Source organism: Mauremys mutica, chromosome 5 (genome assembly GCF_020497125.1).
Source record: "Mauremys mutica isolate MM-2020 ecotype Southern chromosome 5, ASM2049712v1, whole genome shotgun sequence".
Lineage (NCBI taxonomy): Eukaryota > Metazoa > Chordata > Testudines > Geoemydidae > Mauremys > Mauremys mutica.
Window position 1 is genome coordinate 99,679,811 of NC_059076.1, and position 21,479 is coordinate 99,701,289.

At 45.5% G+C, this 21,479-nt stretch overlaps 1 long non-coding RNA gene across 2 annotated transcripts in view; it reads right to left on the reverse strand.

Annotated features, from left to right (window-relative positions):
* Positions 1-1,158: 1,158 nt before the first annotated feature.
* The window catches only part of LOC123371289, a 165,421-nt gene continuing 145,100 nt past the window's right edge, over positions 1,159-21,479 (reverse strand). For both annotated transcript variants that reach the window (XR_006579749.1, XR_006579748.1), the window contains 3 exons: positions 9,889-9,961; positions 6,592-6,693; positions 1,159-3,626 (listed from right to left, as the gene is read on the reverse strand). This is a non-coding gene — a long non-coding RNA (uncharacterized LOC123371289). The remainder of the gene's footprint in view (positions 3,627-6,591; positions 6,694-9,888; positions 9,962-21,479) is intronic.

The following is a 21,479-nucleotide window of genomic DNA, read 5'->3' on the forward strand; positions in this document are numbered from 1 at the left end:
GCCAGCAGCCAATGTACGTAACCGGAAGTGTCTACACAGACACTGCATCACCCTAACTACACCGACATAACTCCACCTCCATGAGAGGCACTTATGTTGGGGTAGTAGGGCACTTACATCAGTGGGAGCAAGGCTGTAGTATGTACACTGATATAATTAGGTCGACATAAGCTACCTTACATCAACCTAACTTTGTAGTTTAGACCAGACCTCAGCCTCTGCAACTCCAGGTGTTTCCTTTTCATGACTTGGCCCTCCAGCCAGGCCACCATGCATATTTCCCCCTTGATGTATCACAGTCTTTCCTTACCAGCACTCTGAGGCAGTCTTCCCATTCACTGCCCCTATAGTGCCAACTGTCTGATCGCATAAACCCAAACACCCTTGCCCCGTCCTCTGCCCCAACCCTTCTCCAAGGCCCTGCCCCCTCCCTCCGTTGCTCACTCTCACTCACTTTCACCAGGCTGGGCTGAGGGGTTTGGAGTGTGGGCAGGGGCTTTGGGCTGAGCCTGAGGCAGTGGGTTGGGGTATGGAGAAGGGTTTGGGGCGTGGGTCTGGGAGGGAGTTTGGGTGCAGAAGGGGTCTCAGGGCTGGGGGATTGGAGTGCAGAAGGGGGTTCAGGGTGTGGGCTCTGGGAGGGAGTTTGGGTGCAGGAGGGGCTCAGGGCTGGGGTTTGTAGTGCAGGCTCTGGGAGGGAGTTCGGGTGTGGGCTGGGTCAGGGGATGGGGATGCAGGAGTGGGTTTGGGGTGCAGGATCCAGCCAGGCAGTGCTTACCTCAGGTGGACTCCTGGAAGCAGCAGCATATCCAGCAGTGGCTCCTAGGCTCACGGGCAACCAGGGAGCTCTGCGCGCTGCCCCTGCCTGCAAGCACTGTCCCCGTGCAGCTCCCATTGGCCGCAGCTAATGGGAGCTGCGGAGTTGGTGCTCGGGGCTGGGGCAGCATGCAGAAAACCCGTGGCCGTGCCTCCTCCTAGGAGCTGCTGCCGGACATGTTGCCGCTTCCAGGAGCTGGGGCAGTTAGGGAGCCTGCCTTAGCCCCACTGTGCCACCAGACTTTGAATAGCCTAAAATCTCCTGGTTTGGTTTCAGTAGCCTCTGGGAGATTGAGCCTGATTCCGGGAGGGTTGGCAACCCTAATAGTGCCACTTCCCCTGTGGCTGGCAGGGGAACCAGGCTCACCCTCTACTCCAGGTTCCAGCTCAGGGACCCTCTAGTCAGCAGCCAAGGTCTGTTCTCTCCTAGACTTACTGCTTTTTCCCTGAGCTGCTTCCATACCTTCTGGCTCTCCTCTGGTTTTGCCGGCCTCACACCTTCCTTCTTCCTGGGAGTGACTGCACCCTACTTCCCTGCAGCCCCCTCTGCTATTAGCTTCCTGCCTTTATAAATCCAACCCAGCTTGTTCCTCCTCAGCTGGGCTTCTTCATTCTATCAGCGATGTCATTCCCCTCATCTGGGGCCTGTCTGGTAAACTGGCTCCCCTTTTAGCCTACATTAGCCCTTTCAGGGCATGTGAGGGGTGAACGCACCATCAAACTGTTATTTATAAAAAATGGAAGTCAAAACAAATATACATATATAGATTTCAAAATATCAATATTATCCATCAAAATTCATAAACAAATAACACTTGACTCTTTCCAAGCCCATAGATACAGTGGGAGGATTTAAAAATGCATTGTGGTTTTTGAGGTGATAATACATAAAATGTTTATAATTTGAGATATATTTAACTCCTAGAACTGAAAGGTCATTGAGTCCAGCCCCCTGCTTTCACTAGCAGGACCAAGTACTGATTTTGCCCCAGATTCCTAAGTGGCCCCCTCAAGGATTGAACTCACAACCCTAGAGCTAGCAGGCCAATGCGCAAACCACTGAGTTATTCCTCCTCCCATTTACCTATATGGATTTGCTTTTGTATCCAGTAAATCAACTGCAAACTGGCTCTAGATCTGGTTTTCAAAATTCAGGGGTGCTCAGCATTAGGGATCTTGTCTAGGTTTGATACTGAAATAGAGCACAGCAAAAACATTCCTATTTGGATTCAAACACACATTATGTAATTCTATCTGGAGCTTTGGTTCAGGCCAATGTCTAGTTGGACACAAGAAGGCACAGAACATCTTACTGGTAAAAAAATCAATGAGATGGGACCAAGGTAGCAGTTCCCTATCAATTTTTGCAGAAAATGATATGCAAGTACCATATCTTTATTGCAATTTTCCATGAGCCTGGCTTATTAGGTGCCATCTAGATAAATTAGCTATATGTTTATGTGTTTTACTTCTGACGTTAGGCTGATGGCATCATAACTGACCTGGATTGCAGCAGACCTCGTATTACAAGTTGTTCTTAAGATCAAAGTTGTAATTTCTTAAGACTTCTCAAGCTAAGTCAAACATTAATGTTTTCAAAGTAAACTGCACAGTTTAAATGTCTGCCAGTTGTTTTTTTTTTAATTTTATGTACACCAGTACTCAAATTACTTACCGAGAAAGTTAGTCTTGTGATCTGGCACTTGCACTTTGCATTGTCATAATGAGACGTACAATGCTGGCTTTGTCCAAAAAGGTAGTCGTGTCCTTGAAAGCGATTCAAGTCATTTATACATTCCTTAAAGCATTACACACAAAGACACACACACACTTGTGCACCTTCCTGTGTTTAAAGGCCCTCTAGCTTAGCACTGGGTCATTGTAACTGTACTGATTATTATAGGAAAAAATCACAAAACATGCCAAATGGCAATGCTTTGTACTGAACTTTCAGACTTTCTGTGACTATTTTGTATTAATAGGTCTCTTTCTTCCTTCCCTAATATGAAACTGGCTTACCACACCTTTCTAATATTGGAGAAGCTAGGATGTGAATTGGAGGAGTGGCAACAACAATTAAAATGTTTGAGAGTACTTTTGTGATACTTTTAGTAAGGTAATAGACCAAGCATAAAGCACTTCCCTTTACCTCATACTGTCCCAAAGCAAACACAGAGGTGCTGCTGGCTGGTTTGTACTGTGCTTGGGTGAGTGTCCTGGTTTCCTGTTATTGTTCCTGTTCTCCCTCATTCCTATCCCCATCACATCCCTTCTATGTGCCTGCATATGCCACTAAATGCTTTTGTTTATAGGAGGTTATATGTGCTTGGTGTTCCTAGGCAGCTTGTGCCCTTAATCCTCACCCTTTCTTTATGGCAATGCTGTACTCCCACTGGCCCCCTCCCTTGTCTGCCTGCACAACTACATGTAAGAGGCACAATATTATGCACTACTATTTTTGAGCAATCTTTGCAGCAGTTTTTCATACAAGCTGTGTGGAAACCACAGAGGCAGTGTAACCTACTGGTAAGTGTGTGTTACAGCTGTGCCAGATCTGCAGAGGCTAAATAAGTCGATTATAGCACTAGCAGTAGCTGCTTTTTTGCTTTGGAAGTCTCCAGTTCAATCCCCACTCTGTTGGCCAAGATGATGGTTGCAGCACCACGTGATGACTTCTGCAGATGTAAACTCCAGCATAGATCTTGCTTGTGGAAACTTCAAAGGAAGAAGTTCTAATGGTACAAAAAGCTGCAGCCTCCCTCCTGCAGAGGAGGGGGACTCGGAAGGCCAGTACCATCCAAAAGTGGCCAGAGCTGGAAGGAAAGGAGGCAAAAAAGGAAGAATCCATTCATCTCCTCAGTGGCTACTGGCAGAGCATCTAAAGAGCCTTTAGTGGAACTTAAAGTTATACTTAACCTTCTACAGAAAGTGTGGGGGAGGATGACAGTAGAAACACCAACTGCCTGTGCAAGGCTTAAATATCTCATGGCATAAAGGTGGTGCTTTAAATTATTGAAGATATACCTATCTCCAAGAACTGGAAGGGACCTTGCAAGGTCATTGAGTCCAGCCTCCTGCCTTTGCTAGTAGGACTAAGTACTGATTTTTGCCCCAGATTCTGAAGTGACCCCCTCAAGGATTGAGCTCACAACCCTGAGTTTAATAGGCCAATGCGCAAACCAGTGAGCTATTCTTCCTCCTGTATTACACTACTGGTGTAAGGTGGTGAAATTTGCACTGCCCTCTGCCAGCTGTAGCAAATCTGGCCTCTAGCTTGTTTGAAGTGTTAGGACCATCACCAGTTTGCTGTTCTACTCACAGAGCCTTGCTCTCTGACAAATAAACCTAAATTACATGGGGCAGCTCTCTACTTTTCTCCTATGTATGCAATAAGAAATTTTGCAACTATTAGTAATGGGGACCTAGGGATCCCACGTAGTTGATCCCGATAAGTTCTGCCTGTTTCTGTGTACACTGCTCTGAAGTATTACAAAGTCAGACACATTCTTATGTTAATCCTTAACCATTTACCTTTGTTAATGTTCTCCTCATTTCTCCAGTGCCCTGATTTGAAGCCTTATAATAGAATTGGGAATTTACCAATTTACAGCTGCTGTTGAGTTGCAAGACTGGGCTGCTAAAAGCACCCAATTGCATCTGCAAACATCTCATGCCATGGGGTGGGTGAGGAGGGCTGAGTAAGGGCCCCTCCCATGTTTCCACTGTGTGTAATATGTGAGCAATGAGACACATTCCTTGCCCAAGAGGCTGAGCACACTGCCTCTAAGGTGTGGGGGTGTGGCTGGGGAATCAAATTCAAATGCCTCACTGCTGCGAAGCACACTGTTGCCAGAAGACCTCAGGGCTGGCTCTTATGTGTTTTTTAATCATCTGAGACACGATGCCAGTGAAATGGAAGATCTGCATTGTATAAATTGCCATAATCATAGCTCAACAGATCCCTCCCTAACATTTGTGAACAACTTCCTTAAATGTCCGAAGATCACATGAAAAAGCCATTGTCCATGATTCAGAGAAAGAAGAAAGAAAGTGAGTGATCAATATTATTACTATATTCTAGTATTGCAAATGCTTGGAAAAGAACCAGATTTCTAACAGAGTTTAAAGTATCGGCCAGAATGCATCCTGAACACAGAAGGCCAAAGTCTGATCTCAGTTATGCTGGTGTAAAAGCGGTGTGCGTCCAATGAAATAAAGGTAATGAAATTCTGATCGCAGAATTTCACCCAATCTGATTTAATTTTCTCTTCATTCCTTAGACACGCCTTCTACTTACAATTGTGTAAGTGAATTTCTGTTTTATTGCTTTTAAAGTACAGTTCTTAAACCTGCTTTTCTGGGTTCAATAATATGCAGGAGAGGGGGGAAAAGGTGGCTCCACACCACCTTTCTGCTCATGATTCTAGGCCAAATGGGAGGCTAAAAAGATCTTCTTCATAATTTAGAGCAGCTTCAGGGCTGTTCTAAGTTACACTACCTAAAGTCAACAGCTGCGGCAGTTAATCTGGAGCATAAAGAATCTTGTCATACCTCTACCCCTTCCCCAAAAAACCTCTGTACCAGGAAAGGGTGTGGTATAGAGCCAGCTAGGCCAACTTTGTGCCATGCAAGGATTCCCTTGTGATGGGGGGGAATCCTTGGCTACCATTTTTAGGTCAGCTTTCTGGTTGCTCTGCACTGCCTCAGCAGCACAAAGAACAGAATTCACAACTGAGGACTGAGCTTTCTACTTGTATTTTGTCTAATGCTTTGGACTCAGAGTAGGGCTGATTAAAAAGGGATACATTTTTGAAAAAATTATATGCAATTGTTTTCATCAAAAAATTTCAAAATTCTGCATTATATAGCAGATTTCTATCGAAGAATCTCAACATGCTGAGCTGCACAACAGCACTGTATTTACCCCCATTTTAAAAATGGGAAAACCAAGGCACAGAGAGGTCAACTGACTTACTCAAGGTCACAAAAGAACACTGTGGTAGAGAGGGGTACAGACCCTAGAGTGTCAGACTCCTTATCCAGATTTTTAGCCACAAGATAGTCCCTGTCCTTGTTTCCTTTCATATCAGGATAAGAGCTATATCCACCCCTGGAAAGCATTGTCTTGTTTTTTAAAAAAATCTCTCACTGTAATGCACTATGAAATACTTTCTAGAAAATATTGTTTTTTAGCTTTTTGTTGAAAAAACAAAACATTTTCAGCCAAAAACCAAAAGTTTGGCTTGGGTTTTTGGTTTTCCAGTGAAAAATTTAAAGTTTGAGGACAGCAGATACTTTCTGAAAAAGTTTTCATTTGGTTGAAAACCCAAATTTCCATTGAAAAAAAGTTAACCGAGAAAGTTTTGTCCAGCCCTACCCAATAATATAACCCTTGAATCTATAACTTACATTTATATAGAGTTTTTCATCTAGTATAATTCCCTTCTTTACAAATGTAAATACATTATTTAGCTAATGGACTCGCCCAAAGAAGTTCAGAGCACTGGAAAAAAAAAGTAACATTCATTGATATTAAAAGTGTGTTTTGTTTGTGTGGCTGTAATAACTTTATTATTGGAGAGGTTAGGTGGCAGATATCTGGTCAATGCTTTGAAACATTTTAAAAATATGAAAGTAAATAAAATCAAAAGGACCCTCCAGATTTCTTACATTTAAAGTCTCCTTCAACTCCACCTACCGAGGACCAGGAACTTATCCAAAAGCTCATTGCTAACCAGGCTCACTGAGACAAAAAGGTTTTATTGAACTTTTATTTACCTGTTCCATCAGATCACACCTGTTCATGGCAGCCATATTTCAGCATTATGTAGTTGGTGTGTTTTATGGGAGTGGCATATTGTTTATAAATGTACTCTGCACCTGCAAAGGATAAAAAAGTTGTTCACAGTAAATCTTTCTATGAATTAAGAAAATTCAGGCCCTAATCAATAAAGGGGCTTAGATGTTGCTGGGTTGAAAGAAAGTCCCTAAAAGGGGGACACTGGCACCTGAACTGTGGCCCCAGTCTCCCCCCCCCCTCTTCCTCTGAGGCCCTGCCCCCACCCCAGTCGCTCCTCTCTGCCCCCTCTCCCCCAAAGTGATGGGGCAAGGGCCCCCTGGCTTCCCCGGTTCCAGCGCCTCTGGGTGTTGCAATGCCTAACTTATAGGTGCCTAGAAAATCACTGGTGCAACACTGGGATCCACAAAGCCTGAGTTAAGTGCCTTAGCTCCCCTATTCAATGCACAGAAAGAGACAGGCACCTTAGAATGGGATCCACAAAAGTCAGCATGCTAGGTGGGGATTCTCCTAAACTAGCCAATGGGAGAGACCAATGAGAGTGGGAGGTCCTAAGCCCTACCTATCTCTAAGAGTTATGCACCTAAGCCTGGGCTGCAGGGAGATGCCTATCTCTGCTTGCAATCCACAGCCAGGAACCCCTCTCCTGGAGTCAGGAGCCTTAGGCAGCTAAGTCTTTTCTTGTGCAAATGAGCAGGGCTGGGGGGAGGGGAAGGAAAGTGGGGCAATTTGCTCCGGGCCCTGCAGGGGCCCCCACGAGAATGTCGGAGGCTCCCAACCTGGCCCCGCCCCTGCCGTCCCCTGGCGCCTCAGCGCACCACATCCAGGAGCGGCCCTGGACAGCGCTGCAACTGCATGGCTTGGGCAGGGCCTGAGCTCCTTCTGCTCAGAGCCGTGTGGTAAGGGGATGGGGCTGCCAGCTGTGGCAGAGCAGAAGGAGCTCAGGTCCCGTGGAGCCACGCCACTGCAGCGCTGTCCAGGGCCGCTCCTGGACGCGGCATGCTGAGGCTCCGGGAGAGGGGGGAGGCGGGGTAAGCAGCATGGTAAGGGGGCCGGGGCTGGGGGGGGGGGTTGGATAAGGGGCAGGGATTCCCTGGGACATTCAGGGGACAGGGAGCGGGAAGAGGTTCGGCTGGGGCGGTCAGGGGACGGGGAATGGGTGGTTGGAGCAGGATGGGTCGGGGATTTTGAGAGGGGCAGTTGGGGGGCAGGAAGTGGGTGGGGGTCGGATAGGGGGCAGGGACAGGCCGTTTGGGGAGGCACAGCCTTCCCTACCCTAAAGCTCATTCAGGCAGCTATTTAATACAAAGAGCCAAGCTGTTATCTTTTCCCTTAGGGCTACCATCCCCTTCATTTCTCAAATGCCAAATTATAGTCTACATTTAATTTCAGTGCCATAGGGAGATTCATGTCAGGGGAGGGTAGCTTCATTTAAAATTAGCCACTTTAGATTAACAGTGATAGAGAGAAGAAAGCCATGGGGGAGGGATCACATGAGAAGAGCAATATCCTACACCACCTACCTCCTTCCCAACCCTACAAAGGGAGACCCTCCTCCCCTGCATTCCCCGAGGCTCCAGAGGGGTTAATTCAGTGGTTCTCAAACTTTTGTACTGGTGACCCCTTTCACATAGCAAACCTCTGAGTGCGAGCCCCCTTATAAATTAAAAACACTTTTATCTATATTTAACACTATTATAAATGCTGGAGGCAAAGCTGGGTTTGAGGGGGAGGCTGACAGCTTGCGACCCCCAGTAATAACCTTGTGACCCCCTGAGGGGTCCCGACCCCCAGTTTGAAATTAATTTAATGTTAGCACTCTGTATCCATTCACATGCATGTGCTATTTTGAGCATTTCAGTTTTCACAACATAGGCTCATCCCAGATTCTGGAACAAGCTCAAATGCTCAGTTCATGGAGTATGTACATAAGCTATACTAAAGACAAACCCACAGTAACCATCTCCAGTTTATGAGGAAACAGATAAATTCATGGTGGTTAAGTCCATTAATGGCTATTAGCCAGGATGGGTAAGCAATGGTGTCCCTAGCCTCTATTTGTCAGAGGGTGGAGCTGGATGGCAGGAGAGAGATCACTTGATCATTACCCCTTAGATTCACTCCCTCTGGGGCACTTGGCATTGGTCACTGTCAGAAGACAGGATACTGGGCTGGATGGACCTTTGGTCTCATAGACTTTAAGGTCAGAAGGGACCATTCTGATCATCTAGTCTGACCCATTATGGCCGTTCTTATGTTCTAACCTAAATGAACCCAAAGTTATGGAGACAGATATGAGTCAAGGAAGCCAGCAGAGTATCAGAAACCTGGAAGAATCTCTGACTGGATGGGCTCAGGCGTTTGGTCACAAGCTGAGGTGGTTCAAAAGTTTTGGATTTTTTTTTTAGCAGAATTTTTGTATTGTTTTTTTAAACAATCAAACACAGCAAGCAGCAAATATTTGGCCACACACTTCTGAAACCCCAAACCATATTCAGGCTTTGGCAGACTAATTTCAGCTTTTCAATTAAAAAACACACAACAAATTTTGAAGGAAAGCAGACATTGTGTATGGTTTTTTTCTGCTTTTTAAAAACCCCTAGTTTTCGATCCAGAAAAAGTTTTGACGGAAAATATTTGTTCAACCCTTTTAATGAGCTTTAGTGCCTTTTAGCACTAGCTGATGCTGAGAACCAGTGATACCTTGTAGAGGTGACTTGAAAAGAAGTTTTCTCAAAACTGGGTTTGTGCTGAGATGCGGAAGGTTTTTAAATTTTTATTTTTCCCAGGGCGGCCCAGTGGGGAGGAGGGAGGAGGGCAATTTGCCCCAGGCCCTGCAGGGGCCCCCACGAGAATATAGTCTTCTATAGTATTGCAACTTTTTTTATGGAAGGGGCCTCCAAAATTGCTTTGCCCCAGGCCCCTGAATCCTCTGGGCGGCCCTGGCGTACACTACAACCAAGGGTTTATTTAGAAGAAGAGGATTTATAATTTTTCCTTTCTATTAAGTATCCTTCTGTAATAACTATGCTTTTTCCTGCTTTTCATATATCTATTACTGTTTTTATTTAGCTTACAGTTTTGAGAGTCAGAAGTAGTAATAAGGCTCCCTGCCAATATGACTTGTTAGTTGATAGTAAAGAATCAGTAACCATTGGAAGAAAAGCAGCATGGGGCACTCTGTTTTTGTGGTCCCACTAGTGTAAAGGCCAGGATTTGGCCCCAAATTCCAGGAAGATAGACTAGAATGCATGGGGAAAGGTTATAGAAGTATTTACCTTTGAGATTGCCTCTCTCCTCATGCAATCCCATGGTAGATGAGATCAGCTTCCCCTTACAACAATGCTGGTGCTACAGAAAGAGAGAAGATAACAAGATCAGTTTGAGCTAACGGACACCAAGTTTAAGCAGGAGGGGGCTGGCAGCGGGACATCTTCAGTAAACTGAAGCTTTGGAACACTCTTTCCCCACTGATCAATAGAGTCCCAACATCTTGGCTCTCAGGAACATTGCAAAGCCTGTCTATTCTCCCAGGCAACTGAGACAGGGGTGGAACAAGGAGTGTAGGGAGCAGATTACAGGACATGATGACTGTCAGGGCACTGGGGTTTTAGCCCTGGTTCTGCTAAGCTGGTACAAACTGCTAGTGTGGCTGTAGTGCACTTGTGCAAAGTGAGACTTGTACCAATGCTGTTTAGGGGAGGAGGGAGAGCTCTGTGGTTTTTGAGCATTGGCCTACTAAACCCAGGATTGTGAGTTCAATCCTTGATGGGGCCACTTAAGGATTTGGGGCAAAAATTGGTCCTGCTAGTGAAGGCAGGGGGCTGGACTCAATGACCTCTCAAGGTCCCTGCCAGTTCTAGGAGATTGGTATATCTCCTATTATTAAATTTAAAAAAATACCCCAGTTTCAAATTGGTACAATTCTTTTTGTAAATCTTCATAGTTGCACATATGAACAACTCTGCATTATTATTGTGATTTTAGCTATAGGGTGGTATTAAACAAATAAGTAGGCTTACCCAGCAGTTTTCTGCAAATAGAAATTTTATTAAATACATTCCAGATCAGCTTACAGCTTAAACCAAGTCATTGACAGCTATCATTCACAGAAAACTATTATTTCTCAGTTAATTGGAGTTCAGTTAAACAAGGTTTTGCTGTAATGCACAAATACTGAAAGACCATATTTATAACTGACTGAACTCCTAAAAATTGGGTACATCCTGGATAGTCTAAGGGCTAGTCTACACTTACCAGCCGGGTCGACGCGGTGAGTTCGACTTCTCGGAGTTCGAACTATCGCGTCTAATCTGGACGCGATAGTTCGAACTCCAGAAGCGCCGCGGTCGACTCCGGTACTCCACCACTGCAAAAGGCGGTGGTGGAGTCGACCTTGGAGCCGCGGACTTCGATTCCGCGGCGTCTGGACGGGTGAATAGTTCGAACTAGGGTACTTCGAATTCAGCTACGCTATTCACGTAGCTGAACTTGCGTACCCTAGTTCGACCCCCGCCCTTAGTGTAGACCTGCCCTAAGAGAGCTGCAGTTTAAATTTCTCCTTTTTGAGACAACTTGAAAGATTAAAAGGTGCCCCACTGTAAATTCCTGAGAGAGACTGAAAAGACACCAAACGATCCAGGAGTCTCTGGGCCTTACCCAATGCGAATTGGGTCTTTCCATTGATGTGCTTTGAATCAGGTGCTTTAAAGAGGCTGAAGGTAAGACTTCTTGTAGATGTAGAAATGTAGGACTCATTTTCACTGTGGCTAACAGAAGTTATTTTTGATGGACCTGACCTGCTATGATCTGTCTATATTTTGCATCACTGAAGAATAGGGGTGTATGGATCTGATGGTTTGGTTTTGCCCATTATATATGATGGGGCCAATGGTGAAATTTGGAGGCAATCAAATTTATCAATTTTTTTAAACATTAAATTCCTTTGCTAAAAGAAGTTTTAAGATTTGCAGGACCTGGCTACAACAGACAGGATGCTACTATCAAGCACTTGAAAAAAAAATTTCTTTATACATGCCTGATTCTCATTGCATACTAAATCCATGGCAAGTTTGAAGCAGCCTGAAATATGTCTATTTTTTAATTATCCATCCTCAGCTGCGGAGGGCCTGCCTGCAGTGGAACTGATGTGGGTCTATTTCATTGGCTGGGGAGATGATTTTAAAATGCTGCACAGAGGGTCCATGTCTCCTGCACACCTGAGAAGCCAGCCAGGGGCTCACTGCACAGAGGGGCTTTGGGTGGAACTGTATAGCCACAGATCTGTTGGCTATTGTGCCATCTAAATATTTCTTAACTAGCAAAAAACATTTTCATCTTCAGAAAACTCAAGTCAAACAGAAATTGATAAACTCTTTTAAAACTGCCTGTTAGCTGAGCATAAGCATGATGAGAAATGTCAGTCTAAAGGGTAATTTCTCCAGACATAAATGTGTGCCTGGCTACAGCAGCTTAGAATCACAGTGCTTCCGTAAGTCTATGGCTTTATCCTTGCATGACACTATAATTCAAATCACATTACCTTGAATGAAGAGGGGTTTTATGTATATTTGTTTATATGACTACAGTCTCTCTCTCCTTTCACGAAACATCAATATAACAAATAGACTCGGCACTCATTTGTCTTGCATGTCAAAACCATGTTCTTTGCCATAGCATACGAATGTGAGCGTAATGTTACGAAGAACAGATTTTCAGGATCACAAAGCAAAGCAAGCAAACCACATTAGCTAAGCTTAGTGGCTGCAGTCTATACTCTTTCTGTTTCCAACAAAACCTCATTCCCGGAAATGTCTTGCTCCTGAAACAATCCTGGCAACACCCTGGACAAGAAGGACATTTGTTGGCTGCTTTCCTTGACAGTCTCAATCCGATCAGGCCGCTGCTGGTTATAGGGACTTCAAAGGGACTTGTCATTTCACATACATTTGGTAACAGTTCCTTTCTGCTGGAACAACTGTTCGGCTGTAAACACACACTTTTTATTCTAGAAATTAAATGTAATATTAACATGTGGCACTTTTCATCTTCCAAGTGCTCTTCTCCAGTGGTGTATTTGCTTTGGGACAGAGAATGGCTGAAAAAGGTTCAAGAGGATGAGTAGTTTTGTGTTTAAGGTACTGGATTTGGGAAATCTAGGTTCAATTCTGCCAAAGATTTCCTTGAGTAAGTCACTTAGGCTTTGTTTACACTCACACTTTTGTCAGTATAACTTATGTCACTCAGGGATGTGAAAAAAACACCCTTCTGAGCAACATAAGTTATACCAACAGAAGCACCGGTGGGAGACGGTCTCCTGCCACCATAGCTACCACCACTCATTGGGGGTGGTTTAATTAAGTCAGTGGTAGAGCTCTCTCCTGTCAGCATAGGGCGGCTAAATGGGAGATCTGAAAGTGGCACAGCTGTGCCACTGTAAGGTCTGTAGTGTAGACATGGCCTGAGTTTCTCTGACTCAGGCTATGTCTACACTACGCAGCTTTTGGCGAAGGGGCTGTTGCTACAGCCATGTCGCTAAAAGGCACGCAGTATAGCCGCTGTTTGTCTGCCGACAAAAAACTTCCACCCCCAATGAGCAGTGTTAGCGTTGTTGGCAGGATAGCCCTCTGGCTGACAAAGAGCTGTTCACACCGGTGCTTGTCGTCGGCAAAACTTTTGTCTTTTGGGGGCAGGAGCAGCTCTATGTATTTTGCCGCCTCAAGCACAGCAGTCAGGTGGCTTTCGGCGGCGCGCCTGCAGGAGGTCCGCCGGTAACGTGGATTCGGCGGCATGCCTGCGGGAGGTCCGCTGGTAACGCGGATTTGGCATACCCGCCACCTCACTGTCACCCTCATGTTTGGTGCGTTGGTGCCTGGAGCTGCCCCTGTTTGGGAGATGTTTTTATAAAACTTCTGAAAGACAAAAGTTTTGTCGTTCAATTGCCAGTGTAGACATAGCCTCAGTTCTTCATCTTTTAATTCTTGTGTCTGTCTTGTCAATTTAGATTGTAAATTCTTCAGGGCTGGGACTCTCTCACTATGTGTATGTATAACATGGCCCTGAGCTCAGATGGTGCTCTAGGTGCTGCAGTAGTACAAACATAGGTGTAGGGCCAGTGGAGATTGCTGATCTTTATTTATATTGTGCTTTGTAAATGATTTGGAACCACCATCTTGGAATCACCAGTTGCACAATGTTAGGCTATGTAACTATGCAATGATATTACTGTTACTTCTCATCCTTCCTGCTCACTTCTTTCCTACTGTTTGTTACACACACTTGTGCATCATGCTTGAAATAATATTCTAGTCTGGGGCAGAAAACGTGTCATCCTATGTGTTCTGCTTAGGAATTACTTGACACAATGGGGCCCCAGGCCTTACACGTCCTTTGGGCAATACCATGCTTGTATCATTGTTACCTCAGCCCAACCTCCCATCCCTCACCCATTTTTACTTTCGCCCGCCGGGTATGTTTTGTTATTTAGATTGTAAGCTCTTTGTGTCTATACAGCACTGTGATGGGGTGTGTACCCCACACAGGCTCCGAAAGGGTTAATGTGGGCCTGAGTGACCATTTCACATGCCAAGTTGCATCTAGAGGGAGAGCATGAGAATGATTTGACTGAGGATGACGCCCAGCTGAGGAGGGGCAGAGAGAGGACTATAAACAGAGGAAGTTGAGAGCAGAAGGGGGCTGTTATAAACCTCAAGGTGCTGGCTTCCTCTGGGCCCAAGGGATGCTCCGCCCCAGGCCCCGCCCCCACCTGACCCCTTTCTCCAAAATCCCACCCCCACCCCTTCCTGCCTCTGCTCTGCCCAAAGCCCCACCCTACCGCTTCTCCCAAGCCTGGTTACTCTGGATGGGGTAGACTTAAATTTCGACCTGGCCAGAGAGACAAAGTCATGGGACGAGGTGGATCACCAGAGGACCAAAGCCACTGTCAGCAAGGATGCCAGAGAGGGAGAAAGCAGCTATGCGTTTCTGTCCACAAGGAGGTGATCTAGCAGTGAGTCCCTCCTCCTTCACAAGCACCTAGTACAATGGTTTCCTAACCTGTTTGAGACTTGTAGGTGACATTACAATAATTAATAATACGCTAAGCGAAATTCTTACCACAGTCTCTTCAGGAGCTTCTCTTCAATCCCCTGCAAGAGGCTTTGGCTCTTATCTCTTAGAGTTAGGACAAATGGGTATTCCAATGTTAGATCCAGGTTCAATCCTTAAAATGGACCTGAACACTCACATCTTCTTGAAGTGGCTCCTGTGCTGAAACTTTCTAAGCTTGGGCAGCACCCTCCACCAAAGACATATTTTAGCCCCATGCTGGCTTTACCAGTTCAGAATCCAAACCAAAAGATTACTTATGAACTTGCATTCTTGGATGTTGTAAAGATGCCATGCCGCATACTAAACATTCCACAGCACTGCCAGATTAACGTCACATAACTTCTATTATGCTCATTTTACAGATTGAGAATCTGTCATAGGTTTAGTGACTTGCCCAGTGTCACATAGCCCTGCTCTACACTAGGGAAGGGGATCAATCTAAGTTACGCAACTTCAGCTACGTGAATAATGTAGCCGAAGTCAATATACTTAGATCGACTTACCGTGGTGTCTTCACCGCGGTGAGTCGACTGCTGCCACTCCCCCGTCGACTCTGCTTGCACCTCTTGCGGCGCTGGAGTACAGGAGTCGATGGGAGAGCGCTCACGGGTCGATTTATCACATCTAGACTATATGTGATAAATCTATCTCTGCTGGATCGATCGCTGCCCGCCGATCTGGCGGGTAGTGTAGACATATCCATACTTTGTCAGAGGCAGAGCCAGGATCAGAACTCAAAAAGTTCTCAGCTTCCACTCTGAGGTCACAAATAATCTGCCTCTCTACACCAGACGTAGGAGAAGAGTTCTCCTATTGAATTGCTTTAACACTGCAGGGGTTCTCAAACTTCATTGCACCATGACCCCCTTCTGAAAACAAAAATTACTGCACGACCCCAGGAGGGGGACCAAAGCCTGAGCCTGCCCGAGCCCCACCGCCCTGGGTGTTGGGGAGTGGCTGAAGCCCAAGGGCTTCAGCCCTGGGTCGGGGGTCTGTAACCTGAGCCCCGCTGCCCTGGGCAGTAGGGCTTGGCCTTTGGGTTTGGTCCTGGGCGGCGGGGCTCAGGCTTTGGCCCTGGGCCCCAACAAGTTTAACACCAGTCCTGGGGACCCCATTTTGGGGTCACAACCCACTTTGGGGTCCCAACCCAACATTTGAGAACTGCTATGGGTAGCTCCTTGTAGTCTCCTCAGGAGTCTCCCTCTCAACTCCCCCTCCTTTGGTTGACATGCAGCTGGTTACCATAGAATTGAGAAGGACACATTTTTTCTAAAAGCAAATGCATATTCAGATAGGAAAGTTGTATGTTTGTATCCCTTTCCCCTCACCCTCAATAATCCTGGAGGGAGTAATTTGCAGTTTGCCATTAATCACTGGAGTAGGTGCATTTGATATCCACCTAATTGCTGGAGGTGTGGCAGGGTTGCTGGCAGAAATGTGACCTAAGTATAAACAAGGGTATGCCCTTGGCTAAACACAGAAAGCTCACGTAATGGTTGTGTAACCATGCCTAGGAGTAACTCTAATAGTTAAAGGGTCTCTCTGTAACTATTCCTTCTGTTCCCTCCCACAGGGCCAAGCATAGTGGGGCACTTCACTCCTTTCTGGCCCTTTCAAACACTGGCTGCTGTTTGGGGCTATAGACAGCATATCTGCTGGCTCTGGGTTTTTTGAACATGCAAAGGAATCTAAAAAATAGCCATTACAAACAGCGTTATTGGATGACCAAAGAGTTATATAGGTACAGTTCACCATCCATGTATACTGCCTCCAGTATTACAGAGGACTTCTGAGAATATCATTAGCAAGGGTTTTTATCATTAAAACATCTATCATTAGCAAGCAATAACACACCACAGTGTCTACCCCTCTAAGCAAGGGCTAGGAAACTGCCAGCAGACTGCAAAAGAAATCAGCTGTCTAATTCTGGAAAGCCAAATAATATCCATCAGTTGCCTCTGACACCCTAAAGTCCCATCTGTCTCCACCACCCTAGCACATCTACACTGACCGTGCCACTGTGTCATTACTCTAAGGACTAGTCCCTGGAGGAGGCTATGCCAAGTGAGTGCAGTATGCAAATGTAGAACCCCTTTCATGATTTATAATAAGTTTGCAGTTGAGCAGTCCCCTGCCTTCCCGGCATTTGCTTCCAGTCTTGATTACTCCAGTTTTTGTTCATTCTTAGAAACCAACACAAACCTGTTTACTGACTAATGGCCTGGGTTTCTGATTACCCTGAGCTGTGGGAGTTGTCCCAAAACATCTCTTCTGTTGTGACTGCATTAACTGGCATCTCTTTGAAATGCAGACTCCTGGTGATTGACTTCCAAACAAGTGGAGCTGAATGGGGGTTTAGACAGATTAACATTCTAACAGCAAGTGGCAGCCATTCCAAGAAGCTAAATCAAATCCTCAAATGCTCATTAGCAAGCCCCCCTTCCAAAAAAAAAGAAAAAAACTATTTTAGAATGAAAACAGAGAAAAAAATGCCACATAAAGGACAGATCTTTGGGGCAGCCGCTTTCTTTACTGAATCAGACTTTCATTCTATCCCCTTAAAACAGTAGGTAATGTGGCAACTGCAGGCTAACATTTTTTTATATATAACTTTATGTCTGAAGGCTAAAATGAATCAATATTCAGGTTCAATTCACGTTCAGATGCAGCCAGGTAAAGTTCATATTGCACTATACAAGAAAACAGAACTATGATACTTCAATGTTAGGAAGGTAAACAGCAGCAGTAGTGTTTATCCTGCGTTAGAAGGTCTGGTACACACTTAGACCTTGTCTACACTGCCATTTACAGCGCTGAAACTTTCTTCGCTCAGGGGTGTGAAAAAACACCCCCCTGACAGATGCAAGTTTCAGTGCTGTAAAGTGGCAGTGTAGCTAGTGCTACAGCGCTCCGAACGCTGGTAGCTATTCCCCTCGCAGAGGTGGTTTTATTACAGTGCTGGGAGAGCTCTCTCCCACCACCTGGAAGTGTTGGTGGATTCAGATAACTCTGGTAATTTCATGGACTTGGATTTGTGCAAGCACATATGATCCTTGTCCAGCATAAAATCTCTCCAGACTGGCAGAGTCTATTGATGGGTCGCTCCTCTCATTGGGCCCAGTTACCCACCAGACTGTCTCTTAGGAGATCACCAGCCTCCAGGGTCATCAAGAAATCCTCCATTTCAGGCTCATCCAAACCCCACACTTCCCAGTTATCCTCAGCTTGACCTGGTTTGCCACCCACTTTCTGCATATCTGTTAGCAGGACAGTGCAAAACGTATCTCTTTGCACTGTCAGCAGCCTTATCTCCCCAAACCTAGTCACGTCATAAGCCCTCTGCAGCTCAGTTTGCCTCCTTGGAGAATCCAAGACAGAGGCTGTTATTTTGCAGGGAATCTCTGCATTTTCTCCTACCTCTTCTGCAACACCTGCAAATACCAGGACATCAACATGTTGAATAAGAAGAATATAGACACTTTGCCACCTCATCACAGTTATGACTGCCTCATTGATCTTCACCAGGGAGCAGAGATTTCTTTCAGTCACATCTACTCCCTCTCAGAGCCTGAACTACAGGCTCTCTGGAGCTACCTTCATGAGAACCATCAAAGGGGTTTCATTCATCCATCCATATCTTCATCTGGGGCACTGATCTACTTTGTAAAGGACAGATCTCTGCGGCCCTGTGTAGACAACAGGGTGCTAAACAAGGTTTAACAGGGTGCTAAACTGGTACCATCTGGAACCAGTATCCCCCTGCCCCTTATCAACAAGCTTTGTGAATAACTACACTCTGCCAAGGTCTTCACAAAGTTAGAGCGCTGCACAGTTTATAACCTGGTGCAGATTAGGAAGGGAGACCTTCTGTATCCATTACGGACATTTCAAATATCTAGTTATGCTAGTTATACCCCAGCAACCTTCCAGCACTTCATCAATGGTATCTTCCGGGGACATGCTAGACTATTTTCTAATTATCTGCCTTGATGATATTCCCATCTTTCAGAAGACCAAGCTCTTCATGATCATGTATGCAGCATCATAGGGAGACTCTGTCAGATCATCTGTATGCTAAATCTGAGTAGTGCAAGTTCAACAGAGATATAATTGAATTCCTTGATTATATCATCTCTCCCAAAGGGCTAACCATGGCCCCAGGCAAGATGGCAGTCATATCTTACTGGGCTGCGCTAAAGGAACATCCATAGGGTATAACGATTCCTGGGTTTCACCAGTTTTCTTAGGTGATTTATCAAGGGATTTTCTAGTTTACTTACCCCTATGACTGCCCTGCTGCCTAAGGGTGCCTGGTTCACCTGGTCACCGGAAGCCGAATCTGCCTTCGAGCAACTAAAAGAGAGATTCATCAGGGTGCACATCCTGACTCACTGAACCCCACAAAACCATTTACAGTAGAGGCCGACATGTCAAACTTAGCTCTGAGCATGGTGTTGTCCCAGCCAGCAGGCCCCCATGGATGACTGCACCCCTGTGCCTTCTACTTACACAAGCTAACCCAGGTGGAAGGAAATATAATATGTAGGTCAAGGAGCTGTTAACTATCAATGTAGCACCATCTCCTAGAAAGGGCCAGGTTCCCAGTCCAGATCCTTACAGTTCACGAGAACTGGAAATACCTCCAGACAGCCAGGCACCTTAACCAGTGCCAGATCTGCTGGTCCCTCTTTGCCCAGTTCGATTTGGTAGTCACCTATCACCCAGGGAAAAGAAATGGAAAGGCCAATCCCCTGTCCTATAAGGATGAGTACATTGACTCTGGCAGGGAATCTCCATCCATTATTCTTAACGCATCCGATTTTTTAAACAGGAAAATAGACAGCAATCTGATGTCACACATCCATTCCTTGTTGCTCAACAACCTGTGCACCAGTTGCATATGCCAGGCCTTGGATGGTGCCAATACCCAATCTGTGGCCAAGTTCAGATTACAGGAGGCCATATTTATGTCCTGGAGGGCCACCTCAGGCTTCAGATCCTCAAGTTATGCCATGATACAGCACTAGCTGGTCACTTCAGCCACTTGAAGGCCTGGTGTCAAGGACTTTCTGGTGGCTTGGCCTACGCATGTCTGTCAATAATTATATGGGATTCTGCAATCTTTGTTCCCAAACCAAGAACCCAGGCTTGAAATAACATGGCATCTCCAGCCCCTTCCTGTCCCATCTCAGCCGTAGGTCACTATGACCAGGGACTTCATCGTGTAGCTGCCACACTCTCAGGCTCACAGCAATCTAAGTCAAACTTTTCACCAAGATGGCACATCTTGTCCTGTGCTGCCCTGTCCCTACTACCACGGAAATGGCTCACCTTGTCTTAGAGAATGTTTTTGTTTTCACAGATTGCCAGTGTGTCTCGTGTCAGACCAGGCTCTGTCTGTCTCCTGTTTGTGGCAGGAGTTTCTAAGTCTTCTGGGTTTAGAACCCCTCATCTTGTATGTGTACATAGTGGACTGGGGTGGGGGGGTTACAGGCATGATGAATGATCCTGGGAAGCAGTAGAAGATATTCACATCCCAGACCTTCAGTAGGAGATGCATGAAACCTATCCTGACAAGCCTGGCCCTAGGGCCCTTGGGACGCACTCTCAGAAGAGGAGGCATTGTCAGGAGTGTGGACCTGCAGCTAGCGGACCTCCCACCTCTCAGGATCTTACAGTGTGGGCTCCAGCCTGAGCCTGGAAGTCTACACAGCAATGAAACAGTCCTGCAGCCCAAGCCCCACAAGCCCAACTTGGCTGGCATGGGCCAGCTGCAGGTTTTTCTTTACTGTGTAGACATACCCTTTGTGTTCTACAGCCCCGTCAGGCACCTAAAGCAGGAGAAAGCAAAGGAGATCCTTCAATCTTCTCTCCCCTTCAGAATTTATTTACACTGATAAATGGGACCTGTAATTCACCACCAGGATAGCAACAATGGAAGCTGTATCTGAGTGTTTTACCGCTGCTTTTAACCTTGCTCAGGGATCATATGCTAGTGGAAAATGGATGTAGCTCTGCTTTGCTCCACCACATCCTCAGTCCACCTGTCCTGCCACACCCTCTCACCCCCTTGCAATCCCTTATGCCCCTCCACTAGCTCTCCCAGCTTTATGCCAACAGGAAATTCCCCTCCGCAAGTGGACTTCTCTGCTATCCATTTGTGTGGGATCTGTTCACTTTGCTCTGCCTAACAGTGCAAATAAATGTATCCCAGTGCAGAGAATGGGCCAGAAGTGACCAAACTGTACTATATTTGCACTTATTTTTACTGTAGTTTCTTAGACTCATTTTTCATGCAGTTAAGTAAAGTTGTGAAACTCAATTTCTCAGTTTAGGCAACTAAATTAAAAAAAAAGGTTGATATATAATAAATGTGGTTAATAGCATTATCAGGAAAATGTTTTTAAATGATTTAGTACATTTAAAAAAAACAGTTTGTCTTATGAAACAAAGTATTTAATTTGAATACATGCCCTATTCAATATATCGCCTACTTGTGAAATGTTTTAGGTGTATTATTTTTTGCTTTATATTTCAGAAACAATAAAGGCAGACCCTGAGAAAGTCATTTGTCAGATCCTTCCTCAGTCTTCCCATGCTGATTGGTTTACTTTGAGAAATATTTTCTCTGTTTCATGCAGAGATAATGAGTTTAAAACCCAGTTGGTTCACACCAGCTATGTGATGTGAGAATGTAATGCTCAGCTGTACCAAATGTACAGACTGGACTAGAGAAGAGAAACAGAACGGGAGGAAGTAA